The 20,262-nt window shown below is 35.7% G+C and overlaps 1 protein-coding gene across 1 annotated transcript in view; it reads right to left on the bottom strand.

Moving 5' to 3' along the window:
• Positions 1 to 16,991, bottom strand: part of LOC135086718 (calpain-C) — a 321,338-nt gene extending 304,347 nt beyond the window's left edge. The window contains exon 1 of the mRNA XM_063981497.1: positions 16,665 to 16,991. The gene's annotated coding sequence lies outside the window, so the exon portion shown is untranslated. The remainder of the gene's footprint in view (positions 1 to 16,664) is intronic.
• Between the last annotated feature and the right edge of the window lie 3,271 nt (positions 16,992 to 20,262).

The following is a 20,262-nucleotide window of genomic DNA, read 5'->3' as shown; positions in this document are numbered from 1 at the left end:
TTTACGTTAAATTAAAAAGGCTATTCTCATAATGTAACAAATGTAGTTACGACGTGGTAACTCATATTTTATACTAGGTAACTGCTCCGTACTTTTTACAACACTATAACTGTTTTTGCGAACTCCACAATAATCGCGTTATAAATTGGGGTGTTTCGGTGATTGTCACCACAGTACCGCAACAAGTAATTATCTAGTAATTGCTGCTCAAGTAGCTATTGCGCAGTGCTCCAGAATCTCTGCCCTCCAGAATCTCTGCTCTTCAGAATCCCTGCTCCATCACCAAGGTAAAAATCATGTAAGTTTTTTTATTTATTTACTTTGTTTCTTTTTCTTTGCAATTCTTGGAGTCACCCCAACTTTATCATCTAGCAGATAACCATCCATCCGTCCACCTTCAGCTGGTCCGCTGATGAGACTTCGATTACTACATAGAATTTTACTTTATCTTTACAGGTCCGACTCCGAGATCGAATCCGTGTTCGGAGACAGCGCTGCTGCCTCCAGTTCTCGCAAATATACGCCGAAGAGGAAGACGCCAGTCAAATCAAGGTACAGTGCATTCAGGTTCATTCAACAAACATAATTTTATTCCTAGTGCATCATCATTGATCTTTAACGCTCTCATCACACGTAAGTAAACACTTTGGGATGAGAAAAGTTTAAGATCATAGATGCGCAGGCATCCCGTCAGTTTACTGAATCATTATATTTGTCCCTACAGATCCGACTCCGAGTGTGAGGCTGAGCCGCAAGTACCGAAAAAGAAACGTGTCTCTAAACCCCGGTAAGTGGATGTTCCAACTATGTGCGTATGAGTATGTGTATGTTGATTGAAAATCTCGGTAAGTGGTTCGTTTCACGAATGCGTGTGAGTGTGTGTGAATGTATGAGCGTGTTGAGTGAACTCTGAAATCTAATTAGTGGATGGTTCAGTGCTATGTAAGCAAACAATGTATGTGTATGTATGTTAAGTATGTGTGTAGTTATATGTTTATTAAAAATCTCGGTAAGTGGTTGGTATCATAAATGCGTGTGTGTGTGTGTCTGTGTGTCTGTGTGAGCGTGTTAAGTGAACTCTAAAATCTAGGTAAGTGGATAGTTCAGTGGTATGTAAGCGAAGATTTATGTGTGTATATATGTTGATTGAATGCTTTTGTCTTTAGATACTGTGTTACAAATGAAGATGAATGATTTCCAAGTACAGGCTTTTAAACAACGCTATTTATTATAGCACCTGTACTTGAAAGAGTGTTTCTGCGAGTCAAGTATTAATAATATTAATTTTTAATTTCAGAGCTTCGTCAAAGAGATCTAAAGATCTCTTCGGATTGTTATCCGACGAGGACGAGACGCTAGCGGTCGAGAACTCCCAACGTCGGGGTTCCGCGGCTCACCAGCAGCTGGACAGCAGCCTGACGACCAAGGTCGCCAACGGCTCCGTGCGGCGCACCGCTCCGCTCGACGGCACCTACTACGTAGAGGTGCGCGCCTACACCACCAGCGACGCGCTCAAGGTGTTGCCCGCGGAGCGCTACAAGAAGGCGCTGCTCACCGCGAAGGTCCAGCTGAACACCGGCACATCGGAGTGGCAAGATCTTCAGAAATTTATGAAGAGTCTGAAGAAATTATTTGAAGATCGAGAGCCTGTATTTTATAGTAATAAAGTAAATATTAAATAATAAAAATTTATTTTAGTTAATAGTAAATAGTAAATAATAAAAATTATTTTAGTTAATAAATTGTATTCTTTGAATTTCCTAATTCCTTCTAGTTTTGTAAGTATAGTCGACCACATACCAAGTTACACATAGAAAATACAATAACAACACAACAGGTAACTGGTATTCAGGGTACAATACAAGGTATAGGTAGGTACGTTTGATTTTTGGTACAAAGGTAGGTACCTAACTAAGGTTTGTTGTTTAGAGAGGTAACAGGTAAGTCTGTTAAAGAACACGGCAAAGTGCGCGTGAAGTCGTTACACTTGGTATGTGGTAGATCTATACATACTGACTTTTTAGAAGTATTAGGATTTCAAAGTAATTTTCCTAGTTTTTAGTATTAGTTATTTTAATAAGGAACTAACCTTAAAGAAATTTATTTCAGCATAAAGTAAAGTATATAAAAACCATGCCTTTTTGTACGGCTTGTTCAGCACGTGTAGACAATACGCATTGGGTAGGGCATTTGCGGAGTAACGCGCATAAGAACAAATGCGCAGCTCCGGTAGAGGACGGCGTAGTTAAGATCTCCTCTGCCTTCAGAGGCCGTATCGCTTCGTATAGGATACTAGCGAACGCGGGAAACGAGTCGACTTTACCTGAGATATTCTTAAATAGTATACGTTCTAAGTTGCTCGTTCTTATAGAAAAATCTTTAAAGCAATACATTAGTTTAAAAATTAATTTAGAGTATTTTGGTAATTTTATTTTGTTAAAAAGCGATACGCAAGATATAAAATCATTCGCGACTAAGAATATGATTATTCATCGCAACTTTAATTACGACCAAGTATTTAACTCCGTCGTCCGTACATTGTGTAAAAAAGTCGAAGAGTTTCAGGATCGTGACAGTGGCTGGGGATTTTTAAATAACATATATGTTGAAATCAATATTAACAAGTTTGATCCGTTAAGTGGAGCAGGTTCAACCTATGTGGATTTACCACTTCATTTAAAAAGGAAAAAAGCTTGTATCAACGTTAAAAACGCTGATAACTTTTGCTTTTTGTGGAGCATCATTGCAGCGCTTTATCCAGCTAAACGCAATACTGATCGTACAGGTTCGTACCCTCCTTTTGAAGACGTGTTAAACGTGCATGGGTTAAACTTTCCTGTCACTTTTACAGATATTAAAACATTTGAAAATAATAATAGATTTTTAAGCATCAATGTATATTCCGTAAAGAATAAGCGCATTGTGGGGCCAATTTATAGATCAGAATTTAAAAGGAAAACTAGGATTAATTTATTACTTCTTGAAAATGGAAACAAATCACACTATGTTTTGATAAAGAATTTGTCACGTCTTGTACGAGCTCAAATAACAAAACACCATAATAAGATATACTTCTGTGACGATTGTTTACTTTTCTTTGCATCTGAAGAAAAACTTGATGGTCACGTTTGTAGCGGCGTAACCACTGTGCTACCGGAACAAGGTAGTTATCTTAATTTTAAAAATTTTAATCGGAAACAAGATATTCCTTTCGTTGTGTATGCTGATTTTGAAACTCTTCTTAAACCGATAGCAACTTGTGAACCGAGTCCCTCTTGTAGTTTTACTTTAAATCAAAAACAACACATTCCAGCGGCGTTTGCTTATAACGTAGTGTGCTCGTTTGACGAAAATCTTAATAGTTTTGTTTCGTATCGCGGACTTGACTGTGTTCATAAATTTCTTAAAAGTCTTTACAAAGATATAGAAAAGATTTATGACATTTTGAGTGTCGATGTGCCAATGGTGTTCGATGAAAACGATGCTAAAATACATGCTGAAGCTGATGTGTGTCACATTTGTAATGGTTTAATACTGTTTGATAAAGTAAGGGACCACTGTCACTTGACAGGCCGCTACCGGGGTGCCGCTCACCAACACTGTAATTTACAGTACAGCCTGCCTAAATTAATTCCCGTCTTTTTTCATAACCTAGCGGGCTATGACTGTCATCTATTCATTAAAGAATTGGCTGAAAGTTCGGGTCCCATAAAAGTAATACCGAAGAACAAAGAGAATTACATTTCTTTTACAAAATTTTTAAAGATGTCTGATAGTAAATTTGCCCAAATAAGATTTGTAGACTCTTTTAAGTTTTTAGGGACAAGCTTAGAAAAATTGGGAAACGGTCTACACAAATCCGATTTTGTTCACTTAAAACGTTGTTTTACCGAAGATAGAGAATTTGAATTATTAACCCGTAAGGGTGTTTATCCTTACGATTATATGAAATCTTGGAAATCGTATTCTAAGAAACATCTGCCCTCTAAGGAAAGTTTTTATAATACTTTGACTGATGAGGGCATTAGCGATGAAGATTACATGCACGCGAAATTGGTCTGGAATACTTTTAATATTTCTAATTTGGGAGAATATACTGATCTTTATCTTAAAACCGATGTTTATTTGTTGACAGATATCTTTGAAAATTTTAGAGCGGTATGTAAAAGAAATTATCATCTAGATCCAGCTTTTTACTTAACAGCACCAAGTTTATCATTTGACGCGATGTTATTGAAAACGGGCGTAGAGTTGGAGCTACTGTCTGACTTAGAAATTATACGCCTCGTACAGAAAGGCGTGCGGGGTGGGATTTGTCTTTGTTCTACCAGGCTAGCTAGCGCGAACAACATTTACATGGATAATTACGATGAAACTAAACCAGATTCTTTTCTCTTATACATCGACTGTAATAATCTATACGGTTACAGCATGTGTCAGTCCTTGCCAGTAGCTAATTTTAAATTTCTTGAACAACACGAAATTGATAGATTACATATTACAAACGTTTCAGACGATGCAGAATATGGATTTATACTAGAAGTTGATTTGTTGTACCCCGAAGAGTTGCACTGTACTCATAACGACTATCCATTTTGCGCGGAGAAATTTATACCTCCAGGAGGTACAACTTCTAAATTAGTGCCGAATTTATACTCAAAATACAATTATGTAATTCATTACGTACATTTAAAAACGTGTTTAAATCATGGTTTGATTTTGAAAAAAATACATCGGGTAGTTACATTCAAGCAAAGTAAATTCTTAGCGGAATATATTAATCTTAACACCGAATTGAGAAAGAAAGCAGAAACACCATTTCAACAAGACTTATTTAAGCTCATGAATAATTCTGTCTTTGGAAAAACCTTAGAAGATACTGAGCGTAGAGTAAACGTAAAATTAGTGAATCAATGGCAGGACGATACCAATCGAACGAATCGATCTATCTCTGCGGCAAAGTTAATTTCACGACCAAATTTTCACAGCGCTACCATTTTTACTGAAAACTTAGTAGCCGTTCAAATGAAACCGGAAAGAATTATACTCGACAAGCCGATTTACGTAGGTTTTGCTGTTTTAGAGCTTTCAAAAAGCCATATGTATCAGTTTCATTACTCTGTCATAAAGCCTCACTACGGTCATAAAGTGCAATTATGTTACACGGACACTGATAGTTTTATCTATGAAATACAGACTAAAGATGTATACAGAGACATAAAACAAAATTTCTTGCGATATTTCGACACCAGTAATTACGCTTCGCAAAACCAGCACGATCTTCCGATTATGAACAAAAAAGTACCGGGTTTGTTCAAAGATGAACTTGGCGGACGTATTATGACTGAATTTGTAGGGCTAAGATCAAAACTGTACTGCATTAAAACTGAAACTGATGTAATCAAAAAGGCAAAAGGCATTAGAAAGAATGTTATCAAACATTTGAACGCATCCGATTACAATGATGTATTACTCAATGATAAAATAGTGCGCAGAAAAAATATTCTGTTTAAATGTATTAAGCATAATATTTTCACCCAGACAGTAAATAAAATTGCTTTATCAAATGCTGATGACAAACGTTTCATAATGCCCGACAAAGTTTCCACAAAGGCATGGGGTCATAGTTCCTTAATTTAATGCTTTACATTATGCTGAAATATATTATAATAATCATTTAGGCTAAACTAACTAACTATAGGTGTAAGGTTAATTTTAATTTATTTCATAAATATTGTAATTATTTATAAGTTAATAGAAATAAACATTTAATAATTTACACAATTTATGGTTTTATTTAAACTCATAAAAATCGTCAAATAAGCGTAATCACGCAATATTGTAATTTGCAATACGCTGATACAATACATCCGTTCAGTTTTGCAAATTCAGCGATTTCGTAATAAAGTATCTGTACTAAACATAATTTTTAATAAATATTTCAACACCACGAGAGCTCATTCACTCCATATTATTCCACACCTCCAGACAAGCGAGAGAATACATTTTCGGTAAGTATACAATTTCTAAGGTTTATTGGTATAGGTATTATTGTATTATAATACGAACACTAACAATTGTTTTACTTTTCAGATCATGGAAAACTCTGATGACACCAACATCATGCTGTCCCAGTACACCTGTGATCCCTGGGAAGGGCTCACTCAAGCCTGTCAGGAACTAATGGACAGGCCTGAGACGACCGAGCCCCAAGCCTTGCGGGAAAAGAAGGTTCGGCGGAAGGCTGAGGCCAAGAAAAAGCGACGTAGTTCTGCAAAGTCCTACGTTATCAACAGGGAACGCTCGAGAGGCATTCGGCTCATACAAATACGGGTGAGTGACCTAACCAGCGAGCCTTCCTGTTCGACGGCGCGGGACCCGGAGCACAGTGACAGTGAGGACAATGTGGTGCTGAGTGCGCAGTATGTGGTGACAGAACACAATGACGAAATAATGGATATGACTGATAGTGTTATAAGAAAAATTTCAAAAAAGTTGTGTAGTGATAATCTTTAGTTTTAAGTATAAATATGTACTTAGGTTAAATAATAGTTTTATAAGAAAGTAGCAATAAAGTCTAGAAACTAAACGTGTTTATTTTTTCACCACCTCAAATAGGAAACAATTACTTTTACTATTTAGACTTAATTATTTTTTACTTGAAGGATCGATAAATTAAAGACGGTAATGCCTTTTAATAAGTATAGTTTATTTAAAAATCATAAATTAACTTTATTTTCAACACACCATTTCTTTATGCATACTACATTTTTTAATGCACAAATTTTCTTATGATAAATACAATTATATAATGCAGTATTATCTGAACAATACATTTTATGAAGAGTATTTAAGTTAGGAGCACTTAAATTACTTATATCTACAATATTATTTTCTTTTCCACATAGATCCTGCACCCAATTGATCTTTTCGTCTCCTTTTACAAAAATCTTTTTGTCTTTTAAGTAAGGTTTAATAATTCTTTGAAATTCTCTATAGTCTACATATCCTTCACTCCAGCGGTAGCCTCTGTTTCTTTCGATCCAGCGAACCTGCTTTTTCTCTTCAGCGGTTAATGAATTGAACGGATATGGTGGTTTTACCAAAAATATGTAAGTATGCTCTTGGGTAGCCATAGCAAGTTCTTTAACTATAAATTCATTAACACTATTTTTGAACCCTTGAATATCCACAATTGCTGTGTTGATATTCATGATAATTTCTTTACTATATTGCTCAAAGGTTTGTACTCAAATATACAATCGTTTAAAATCAAACAGTAAGCAGCGGTCTGATCGGGTATTTCTTGATCTGTTTCGATTTCAACTCTTACATCGATCGATCCTTTCAAAGTTTCGTGTTGCCTCGAACAGTCGATAACAAATAAGGGAGCCACGTCTCTGAATTCCTTCAAGCTCATCAACGGCTCTGGTCGACGTCCGTGATACGACTGTTGAAATCTTGTGTACTGCTCATATAATAAAGTAATCTTGTCTTCGGAAAAACTAACATTTAGTCCTTCGTATGGGTAATATGACGAATTTAGAAAGACTCTTACATCACGTACATGACAGTGGTCAAACTCAGCCATTGACGAGTGAGCGTTATGTTTGCGGTTAGTTTGTAACGCGATTACAACAAATCGTGGTTTCTCTATTTGCGATGAAGTTTTAATAGACCACGTATGTTTACGAGTTTTAGGTAGTAGTGGATATTCATATAGGTCCCAATTACGATATGCTAATGGAATAGGTCGATCTTTTTCTAAATGTTTTAATAGATTAATTCTTTCTCTATCTGATACTTTAATGTGTGGAACTCGCCAAACTATTTTATTAATTATAATGTCATCTACTATTTCACCTGTATTAAGTTTGATTGCATTGAGATTAGTATTGCTTCTCAGCAATACTAACTCGTGTTTACAGTTAATGATAATTTTATCATAATCTTCTGCAAATCCTAATATCTTGTTTAGCGGAATAGATGCGGAAAATGATCCACCAGCTGCATTGTTTGTGCCCGTGGGCGACCAACCCCAAACTTTTGCACACTTAGACTCATTATCATTTAAGGATAGATAAGATTTTATTGTCGTCGTAATACCTGCATTCTTAACTTTATCTATTTCTACCCCATTTAGTTCGTATCGTATGTCTTGAAATAGAAACAACGCTGGATTATTGACAAAATGTACATTTGATACTTTTTCTTTAGTCGTGCTATTAAAGACGTTCACTTTACCCTCGATGTATAAACTACTGAGTGAAGGCAGCACGTACAGGTCCTGTTGATTGATAGGTATCCGTATTTCATCGTTCTTGTTGAAACTGGTTACGTATGGTTTGTATGAATGGTATTCAAAACTTTCAATACTATTATCGTATGGTGTTTGTTGAGATATATTTAAAATATTCATTTTATTAAACCAACTAGCTTAAGAAATGCTTTATTATTCTTGGTTAGCTTCTTTTTTACTTGAAGGGATGTGTCTTTATGAGGTGTTCTTTTAGAACTGACTTGAGTACTCGAGGTGATTGGGTTTTTATTGAAATTCAACATTTTTTTCTGAAGTGTAAGTACAGTTGAACTTCTTCTCCACGTAAATTTATTTCTTTATTTTCAGCGTCCAACAATCTTATGTTAATAGCACTTATGGAATCTTTGTTAACAGGAAAATAAATTAAGTTTTTAGGTATTTCAATTATTCGATAACCAGGTGGTACATTAGGTACAAACTCGTAAATAATATGACTTGCTTTCCCATTTACAAAAGAACCACTAACTACATCGCATTCGATCCGCACGATGGTTGTTGATACAATGCTGACGGGATACTCAGACTCAGTACTTATATTAGCATTTATCGTCCCCATACCAAATCCTAATATTTTACCAATTGATTCTTTCTTATTGAAGTGAACATCTTTGGAACAACATATATTTGTCTTCAAGGTATTGTTGTTGCAGGTTAGTTTTAATACGGTGTTCTTTATGTTACTTTTTAAATAATCACATATATCCTGAAGCTCGTAAGACCCTTCAGGAATTTTAATGACTTCGCTATCACCATAATAAAATTTATTGTTTCTTTCATCTATGTTAGGAATAGAATTGAAAGTTGAAAAATATATAAGACCGCATTCGTAGTCTCCTCGTAATTCCAACGTTGGTGAATAGTTTGTAATTAAACAGGCTCCTACCCCGGTTATGGACACAGTGAAAGACATTTTTATACTGACAATTTTATTTATTACATTTGTTATATAAATGCTTTATCCAATAGTTTCTTAAAAATTTTAGACATAAGTGACCACAGTTTGTGGTTCCAAACCTTTGATGTTGTACATAATTATAGTTTATTGGTAAGTTATGTAAATACTTAACTAATTCCAACGGCGGTTTTAAATTTCCAAAACTATCATAATATTCTGCGTAATCGTTTTGCTTTACAAAGGCTACCCAATGCGTTCCAGGATTTTTGCTGCTATCCAAATTTAGTATACCACACTCAATCTTTTTGGCCTTCAAAGGTAATTTATCTCTCATAAATACACCGCGAAAGAATGGTATATCACTAGCGTGTTCTAATATATCAAAATTTGTGAGAGCACGTCTGGGTAGCCGTTTGATTAGTTTTTTGAAGGATTTAAGTATAAACCAGCTCCTTTTTTATGCGGTTTTATATACAATCCTTTTCCAAGAGCTACCGCTTCCATCATTCTATTATGGCGTTCAGACTCCTGAAGACTCTTCTGTGCAGCTTTAGAATCATTAACAGCTTTCGCAATACCTGCTGCACCTCCCGCTAGAGAACCCAAGGCTGATAATCCCGCAAATATGGGAATGAGAGGTAAGAGTCCGCCATATTTTGGAATGGGAATACACCGTGGTAATTTTATTCCTTTTTTATTTGAAAATAGTTTTTTTGCAGCAGCATATGCATATTGTATAGTAGAATGTTTGTCCTTCGATTTTAGTTTTTTAATTTGTGTTCGTATTTTTTTAATACCCGACATAAATGATTTTACACCAGAGCCCGCCCTAATTTTAGCCTTCATTGCATTTTTTACTATCCACGATGCTATCTTTTCTCCGGTTCTGGCATCCTTCGATTTCATTCTCTTCTTAGCCATGTTTAAAAGTTCTACGTCAGCGTTGTGTCGAGCACTAGAATCTTTATTGTTGTAAGCAATATCGTGATACATGCAAGCTTCATCCAATTTGTTTACTCCTCTTTCGCCTCTAAGTAACCGTTTCTGAAGTTTTGTTCCAGGACCACAAAATTGATATCCAGGTAAATGTAACTCGAACGGTAAATTATCTATCAAAGTATTAATAATACCACTGCCTTCCTTCATCGATAAGCACAGAGTGATATGAGATAATAATTATCATCAGGTTTTATATACCTAGACTACTAATTCACTTTTGTCCACCCAGCTGTTCTCCTCATCACTTAAACCTAACCATTTTACCAATAGCTTATTTCCTTTCTTTTTTATTACCTTTTCAATGAGATAAATATCTGGAAACTTGGTTTTCTGTAATTCAAATCCGTAAAAAGAACCCAGAATATTTAGATTGTGTTTGTCTTCTATTTGATAAGTTTGAGGATTGGTTTTATTTACTTTAATAATGCGAAATATTTCGGTAGACCAATTAGGGGTATAACCTTTATAAAAATCTCCTTTGAATTTACTTATACGAACATAATCACCGACTTGAAACGATGACCTTTGACGTACATTCCGCTTTTGGGATTTAACAATGTTACACCTGACTAATGTCTCATTATTATTGTTAACATCAACCGGCTTGAATTTCGTGATTCGATGTAAAGTATTGTTATAGTAATGCACAGCTGAATTTAAATTATTATGGAACCATTCATATCGTCCGCACAAACTAAACATCTTGTAAAGGTGTGATTTTAAAGTTCTTATTACTCGTTCTACAATAGAAGCTTTTTTAACAGAGTATGTGGAATAATGATTTACGCCATGTTTTTTCATTAACTGCTTAAAAGAAGTATTATAAAACTCTGTCCCCAGGTCTGTTTGCAAGTTTGTAGGCTTTCTTGTCGATTTAGATAATATATTTTGCATTGCACTCGTAACACAATTTTTTGATTTGGATTTCAAAGGTCTAACCCATACATATTTTGAAAAAGCGTCAATAACTACTAAAACATATTTATATCCTTTATTAAATGACGAATATTTCTGTAAATCAATAAGATCAGCTTGCCATAAGTCGTCTATTCCTTTTATAATCGTGTGTCTACGAGAGAAATTTCTTCGTGCTGCTTTGTGAATCTCGTTTACTATATCTTGTTTACTCATTCTTATCAGGTTTAGCTCCAACCATGACATCAATTTCTTGTTTTGTGTAATACAATGTACTTAAATGGTTAGTAGTCAGTTTTTCCAAATTGTTTAAGTACTTTTTGACATTATTTTGTATTGTTTTCATTTCATTTTTCAGTTCTTGAACACACTTATCAACATAATCTTTATTCACAGCTTCATCGCTTTTTTCAGGAGATTGTACACCCAGTAATCTTGATGATTTTAAATCAAAATCACCAGAATTTGTTCTTACTAATGTATCGGTAAGAATGTCAGTAAATTCAGTTAGTCGTAAACGCTTATGAACGTGATGCCCGAATTTATCAATATTCATTGCCGTCTTGTCGGCTTCTGCAATGTAATGGTACTGCTCAATTTTCCTAAGGGAAGCTTATTATATTTGATGTCTTTTATGATACCAGCTTCGTGCAACTCTTCGATAATTGCATAAATTTCATTATGTACTCCAGTGTTACCAGCAGCCCATGATCCAAGTAGCAGTTTCAATCGTTCTACTAACTCATTTGGATCGTTCCAGTAAACTAAATCAGTATCCGTCTTCACTTTTTTTAGAATATCAATACCTTCTCCCTGATGAAGACTTTCTACACTACTTGTATGATTTCTTGAGAACTTAAATAGTGGTTTAATCACTCGCATATATTTTAATCCCTTGTTACTATTGATTGGTTTTGTTGGGTCGAAATTACGTTTATGTGCATTGGTATCGATAAGTAATAATTTATAATGTTGTAAGTCTTCCTGCGTAATAACATCTAAATCTGGTGTCTTGTTATACAATAATTGTTTTAAGCCTGGAGTTTTTTTCAAGGTCCGGTTTCCAATTTTCAGAATCCTATCGTCGTCATAAACACGGGTATTGCCTAGCAAAAGTTTTTTATTAACATGTCTTACACCGTAAGGTACATCTTTTATTGCTTCAGACGATACGGACCATGATAATGAATCGTTGGCAACACTTGGAGAAGACTGCAGAGATTTGAATGAGTTTTCGTGAACATCTTGAACATCAGATGGTAACGAAACGAGGGTTTCGTTAGGTGTTTTGCGATCATCATCATCTGAGACTGCTTCACTATCAATAGGTTCTTCGTAATCTCCAATAGACGTATTTGATGACTCGCTTTCACTGTATTTAGCTCTTTTTACTGTTTCAGTTTGCCTTGATTCATCATTTATTTGACGTTTTTTGTCTGATTCACTGGTTAACAACTTCAGTGGGTTAACGATAGGTTTAAATATAGTTTCTAATGCCATATCATTTTCATTTCTGAAATCTTTTATCATTTCTACTTTTCTTTTCACAGCCGCTGCAGATTTAATAATTTGCTCCTTGAGGTTTCGTTCCATTGTAAAGGATTCCACTCAGTTTGGCTTCCCTGGTGTGATTAATTCGTAAGTAACTCAACAGCTACTTTTATAAAAACTTAGTCCATTATTATGAATGTATCAAACTTCATTCTATAACAACCGTTGTTACGTTCACAGTCCTTATTAATAATAACATAATTATACGGCTTACTCCAAACAGTAGAACACATTTCACGGAACTGAGACCACGTCATGTCAGACCCTACATGTTCTTCGTAAACGTGTTTTAGATTAATGTCGTCTTGCTTAAACAATATTATAAGGTTCGCATTATCTCTTACAAGTTGTTTGGGTATTTTAGTGTAAGTTTGATTGATATAAAAACAATCAATATTCTTATGTCGACCCATCGCAAAATAGTCACGTATATTGTTTTGATTTTCACAAGCAACATCGTCAAATATAATAATCGAGTTAGGCAAAGCCTCTTGTGGACTTAGAACTTCACTATTATGGTTATACTTGTTATAGGTAGTGCCAGCAACGTTTTCTAATACCTTTTCTAAAAAAACGTATTTAGGTTGATATAATGACTTTGAATACACATACAAGTTGCGAAAACGCGGTCCCTTCTGGTGTAGCAGCAGGCTGATAACTAAGTTGGTCTTCCCGCAGTTCGAGGGACCGCAAACAATACTACGTATAGTATTTGGCAACAAGTTTCCATGACGCTTAACCATGTTCGGTGATGTTGGGCAGACACATTCTAATTTCAGAGATTCTTTTTGTTTAAGAAATTTCATATCAGATTTGAACTTGACCGCTGTGGTTGATGTATTACAACTAAATGACGATAATTCTGTCGTTCGATTAAATTAAAAGCTCAAAAATATTTCCTTATGGAATTGGGCCGTTCTAGATCATCTGGAGCGAGCAGCGCTAGCTGCGACGAGCGACGGATGATCTAGAATGCCCAATTCCATACTACTCAGCTAGGCATTTTGTATTACAGCTCTGTTTTGTAATACGGCGGCTTAACGTTCAGGCGGATTGAATACAGCTGAATGAAAATCCGCCGGAATGTATTCGGCGCCAAACGTTCTTCAATATGGCTAGCCGTAATGTAAAACAGCGTGTCATTACCCGCCGCTTTGATAGTTTTTAGTTCCTATTTTCAATACCGTGGCGCTGCCGGACAAAGTGGCTATGGATTCTGGTGTTCGGCGGAATCCTACACAATAATATTATTAGTGTAAAAATATGAAATCATGGCTGTGGCCGGTGAAGATAATTTTATCTTAAAGAAAAATAACCCAGAAAAATGACTAAAACTTTATTGTTTTGAGTTACCTGTTCCCTGTGATCATTTAATGTCTAAAAAAGACTAAAGCCAAATATCTAGTTAATTCTTAAAATGTTTAGAAAAGTCTAATTGTTTTGAGTTACTTTTTTTTAGATGGCTATCCCTTGTGATTTATAAATAAGTAAAAAAAAAAATACTGAAGCCAAATATATTATTTAGTATACAGTAACGAAGATAATAATTCTTAAAATCTGTCTTATTAAAATTTATTTTCATTAAACATTGTTTTATTTTGTAAGTATGGTCACCCTACAATCTATAGTAGTACGATGCGGCTAAACGTGGGCCGCCGTATTGAAGAACGTATCGCAATGACAATCCGCCTAAACGTTAAACCGCCGTATTACAAAACAGAGCTGTAATGTAAAATGCCTAGTGGTAATGTAAAACGGCGGATTATACAATCCGACTGCGACATATCTATGTATGTATGTTCCTTTGGAGCACTATAGAGACCAAACGCCTGGGTCGATTTTTATGATTTACACGTCAATCGATTCCTCTAAGTCAGGCGAGTGTCACTAAAGACATGACGTTAGTGAACATAGACGCCATATTGTAAAAATTTTAAAAAATCAAGTCAAAAAATCTCTCAGAAAATCTATTTTCCCTGTTATAAAAGTACACAGGTGTCGTTTAATCTGAAACCCTTTTTTCCTAGATCTCACATGAATTGAATTTTCCGATAGATCCAGTTTATTTTGTAACCTATAATTGGTACCGTTTGGAAGAACTCGTGAAGCACTTTCAGGATCAGTAACCAGTTTTTCAATATCTTGTATAGTTTAGAAATAATCGAGTGAGATCTCTATCGTTTCCACCCTGTATACAAGTTCCAAATATAGCTTTCCCTACCACCACTTCGGGGCGAAATATGAGCTAGTGCTCAAACTCGGTAATTAAGGTGGTGCAATAGGGATGTTTCCTGGGTAAAAAAGTAAGAGTTTTAATTCATGTTGGTCCCACGAGGAAACTCTGTGCAGATTCTGCCATACAGAAGAAGAAACGGCCATGCATGTTCTTTGCTCATGCGGCCCGCTTATGAGCAAAAGAAGTATCCATCTCGGGCGACACATCATGCACCCGGATGAGATAGCAGATATCACGCTCCAAAGAATCTGGAAATTTATAGACTCAACGGGACTAAGCAGTGAACTCTAAAGACAAGGACTGCCACAATAGATCAAACCTGGTCGAGCTGGCGCAAATGAAGGCCCAAAAACCAATAATAATAATAATAAGAGTTTTAATAAATCAACCTAAGCAATTATTGCCTTTTATAATATTAGTAGGTAGCCGTAGGTAAAAGCAGCTAAACAACTACTTTCTCGTCTCGTCCAATTATAGTTTAGTGTTTCCACTTCGTGCCACTTTCGCGGCATTTGTCAAGTTTACTTAAAATGCATACTTATATAATGAGGATCATAAATATTATTGTAAATATTTTCCTAGATCCTTTTACCCAATAAAGGTCAGTCTTGTTGTCATTAAAATAAACTCGATATTCGAATGACTCGATATTCTATTCAAGTTTTTACATTGTCTCCCAGTGACTTGGCCCGCTTTTAGCTTGGGCCAAGTTACTGGATTGAATTTTTAAATATGTTATATTCCAGCAACTAGGCCCGCTTAGGCTTCTAGAGTAGATTTTTGTTGATTATTTATTTGAATGAAAACATAAGGTGGGCCCAGTTACTGGAAGAAAAAATATTTAATAATTCAATCGAGTGACTTGGCCTCTAGGCCAAGTTAAAAATGGGCCAAGTCACTGGAAGACTCTTTACATTTACAAGACAGCTGATTACCTTTTGAAAGGTTTAAACCTCGTACATATACCCACACTAATCTGTCCCGTGTGGGTTTCAAACACGCTACCTCAGCTGGTATAACACTCCGATAGTACTATCGGTCACTAGTCAAATTACTAAGACGAGGTCACATAGCTACACTTTAAATATACGTGCAACATATGCTTGTCCGATTGTTTGAGTGCATACTACAGTCAGCGGCACATCGGAATATATATTTTTGTTGCACTATAGAGCTTATTCCAACGAAATAAGATTCCATGATGTTTAGATTGGTGTGCTTTTGTCTGTAATTGCATCCAACGCCCGCACAGTAAAGTATAGATCCCGTTTTACGACTTTTAATATCGTTAACGTGCAACTAACTATCGATCTTATAATGCTAGGGATGGGCAAATGTCGATAAAAATCACGCCGACGCAAAAGGGTTTTATTATTTTTTGTTATCCTATTCAATAATGGTCGTAAAGACAATAATAATTTAATCACCTATTCTCTTCGTCGATTATTATTGGCCAGTTTCTATTTTCAGTAATATCGTTAATAGTAAAGTTCGTTTCGCCTACGGGCATTTAAATATTGACATAATATATACTATTTATAAAATCAAAGACTATAACTGTAGCTTTATGTAGGCGAAACGATGTGTTTTTGGAATGTATGAACCCGTTAATATAGTAGTATGTCAGAAGTTATTAACTATAGTTATGCACCTGTGTATTACCTGCTTATGGAAAGCTATTTAAACTTTTATATGACCAGTAGCATAAGATTTAGTAAATATTAATAAAAACTTAAAATAAAACTTACCTGATTTCGCATTCATGCACTAATTCATAATCCAATCCATAGGTTCGGCGTCACAATCCGAAAGTAGCAAACCACAAACAAAACTAATTTGCACAAAAACGAAATACCGGAACAGTTGTTCTGTAGAGCGGTCGGCAAAGCCTTCCAACCGGTCCTAGGCGTCGAACCTCAACTTTCATAAAAACAGAAACAAAACACTGTGTGTAAATAACCTATTAATAGCTGTATTTTTAATACACTAACTCAATATATTGACCTTTTTTAATTAAGAACACAATCGTTTAGATGAATTTGTAAATGCGCGCAGTGATCGACTCGTGCGCAGGTACCGCGCGGCGTGACTGGTCCCTCCCGCGCAACACTTCTCGAAAGAGGTCCCCCCTCTCCTCTTAAGACATTACAGTTGACGGTGAAAGGCGAAGCGGTTCACGTTGGATTATGGTCGTAATGTTGTACAATTCACTTAACGCCGACTCTTTTTTGTCTTTTGATTTGATATTAATCGTGTTGTTTCAGATTTTACGTTTTAGTTTACTTATCAAATGATTTTAAGATTTTTAAAATAAATAATTTGGTATATGAATAAAAGGGAGTTTAAAATTGATTTTTTTAATTTAAAGTTTTTAAATTAATATTATTTTATTTAATGGTGTTGGTTTTTTCGACGACAATCTTTTCCTTATATCGTGATAATGATATGAATCTAAATGGGAATAAGTTTTTTAATCCATAGAACTTTGTTGTCCTTTTTGTTTTGGAAAAAGTGACTTAGGCATTAATTATTTCTAAAACAAATTCGACCCGCCATACGAGTATTATGTAGGGTCAGCTACTACAGAAGTGACAACAGATGTGACTTCCGGTTTCCCGGACACAATGACAATATTTGTGATTTTGTTTGCTGACCACACCACGCTATTTGCTTTTGCTGACAATTGGGTGATAATTTCAGCGATTTTCATTAATCAACAACGTTAACATGTTTTGATACTCTTTGTCACTATTTTGGATTCCGCGGGCGATTAAATGGGCACTGACTGCCAATGGGACAGCAAGGTTTTGCAGTGGAGGTCACGTGCCGGAAAAAGCATCGTGAGACGTCCACCCGACCGTGGAGTGACGACATCTTTTAAACGTAGCAGGAAGGCGCTAGACGCAGGCCGCTACCAACCGGTCAACCTAATTTCAGCAGTGGACGTCCTATGACTGAAATGATGATGATGATAACGATAAGTACCTAACGTGAAAAGTTCTAAGCGTTTGTGTAAAGAAAGATTTTTTCACACGAGTTATTGTACGTATAATTCAATAAATATCTATGACTTTCAGTACCTCTAGCATGAACAACTTTCGTCTTCGAATCGTTTGCGTATTCGACAAAACTCGATACTCAACCTTCGAATTAAACGATAATGTGTCAATTTTGATTCTCAAAATAAGTTTCGTGCGACCATTTCTCATACTAAGTTCACTTTACGACACGTTCACAAGGGCGCAGTTGTAGTTTTCGTACTAAATCTTTTGATGGCGGTTCGAATACGCAAACGATTCGAACTCGAATGTTTTTCATGCTAGCCGTACAGTATCTCTATCTAGTTTTCATAACATAATTTCTAATAGTTCAGGTTGATAGAGATTATTTAGTAATAATCCTGGTTACATCTTCATCAAAGCCAGAGCAAGCTTACGCTTGGAGTGCATTCACCGCCATAATCCAATCTAGTATAGGTATACATAGCACTATAGTAGTTGATGGGCATCTAACTAACGTCTATTTCAATCAACGCAGTTGAATACCTATACTGATGGGATATTGTCACATTAAATTAATGTGTGATTAATGTCATATTGTAATTAATCTAAACCAGTGTGCTTACCATGAGTTTACGTTAGGTGTGCTCGCTAGCTATTGTGTAAAAAATAACATTAAATGTATGACAGATTGAACAGCCCCTAGCGGCTACTTTTAAGAACTAAAATCTTCATAGAATTTTTTGACGCATTCGCTAGCGAGCACACCTAACGTAAACTCATGGTAAGCACACAGAACAGCAAGTAACTACTTAAGTTATTTTCTCCTCTGAAAATAAACAAAGGAAAAAAAGCATTTGTTTGTGTGAGTACTTTTATTAAAAAAATGTTGTGATTAGATATTTTCTTCCATAGACGTGGCGTGGAGGGCACGGAACACGGAAGTTATTTTCTCCTCTGAAACTAAACAAAGGAAAAAAAGCATTTGTTTGTGTGAGTACTTTTATTAAAAAAATGTTGTGATTAGATATTTTCTTCCATAGACGTGGCGTGGAGGGCACGGAACACGGAAACCACGGAAAAATGAAGACTAAATTAATTTATGCTTTTTAATATTTTTAACTTTTATATACTCTTAGTACATAAAAATGTGTTCTTCTTCCACTTTTCATAAAAGTTAGGTCAGGTACATTAAGAAGACAGAAGATTTTCTAACCGACTATTTTTTCTTTACGGTCCAGTAATAGGTCATCACTTGGATTAAGTTATCTGTGATTATCACTATTTAATTTACGATGTTTACATTAAAATAACAAATAAATATCTTTTGTAACTAATCTCTAACTAACTAACATCGCGAATTAAATATTATCAATGACGCAACTGAAACACGGGTTTTGTGAAATAGATTGATTGATTTAATAAAAGTCGGGGTTACATACAAACAACGAGATTTTTTCATGATTCCGTCGTTTCTATGAAAAAGTATTTATACAAGGTGTTAGGTAAATGGGTATATGAGCCGACACAGCCCATGTTAACATGGACATATACATAATGGTATGGTGAAGTCAGAAAATTGATTATCTTCATTTTAATTATTTAAATTTTCAGACAAATCGGATTTTATAAAATTTATTTTGTATGAAAATGAAATAAATTAAAATGATGATATCAAATTTCTGACTTCACCATACCATTTATGACCATGTTAACATGGGCTAGTGTCGGCATACCCATTTACCCAACACCCTGTATATGAGCCTGGATGCGGACAGCCTATACTGCCCGGGTCGTCGTGAAAATCCATGGGGAGGTCTTTGTCCAGCAGTAACCCTAATTAAGTGAGGGGGGATGGAGTGAGAGATAGAAAGAGATCAAGAAGAGAGAGAGAGAGAGAGAGAGCCTGGATGTGGGCAGACTACATTGTCCGGGTCGTTGTGAAAATCCATTGGGAGGTTTTCGTCCAGTAGTAACCCTAATTAAGTGAGGGGGGATGGAGTGAGAGATAGAAAGAGATCAAGAAGAGAGAGAGAGAGAGAGAGAGAGAGAGAGAGAGAGAGAGAGAGCCTGGATGTGGGCAGACTATCCTGCCCGGGTCGTTGTGAAAATCCATTGGGAGGTCTTTGTCCAGTAGTAACCCTAATTAAGTGAGGGGGGATGGAGTGAGAGATAGAAAGAGATCAAGAAGAGAGAGAGAGAGAGCCTGGATGTGGGCAGACTACATTGTCCGGGTCGTTGTGAAAATCTATGGGGAGGTCTTTGTCCAGCAGTAACCCTAATTGAGTGAAATGGGGGATGGATTGAGAGATAGAAAGATATCAAGAAGAGAGAGAAAGCCTGGATG

This window comes from Ostrinia nubilalis, chromosome Z (assembly GCF_963855985.1).
Source record: "Ostrinia nubilalis chromosome Z, ilOstNubi1.1, whole genome shotgun sequence".
In the NCBI taxonomy this organism is placed as follows: Eukaryota; Metazoa; Arthropoda; class Insecta; order Lepidoptera; family Crambidae; genus Ostrinia; species Ostrinia nubilalis.
The sequence above is the reverse complement of the archived record's forward strand: the minus strand, read 5'-3'. Positions and strand labels throughout refer to the sequence as shown.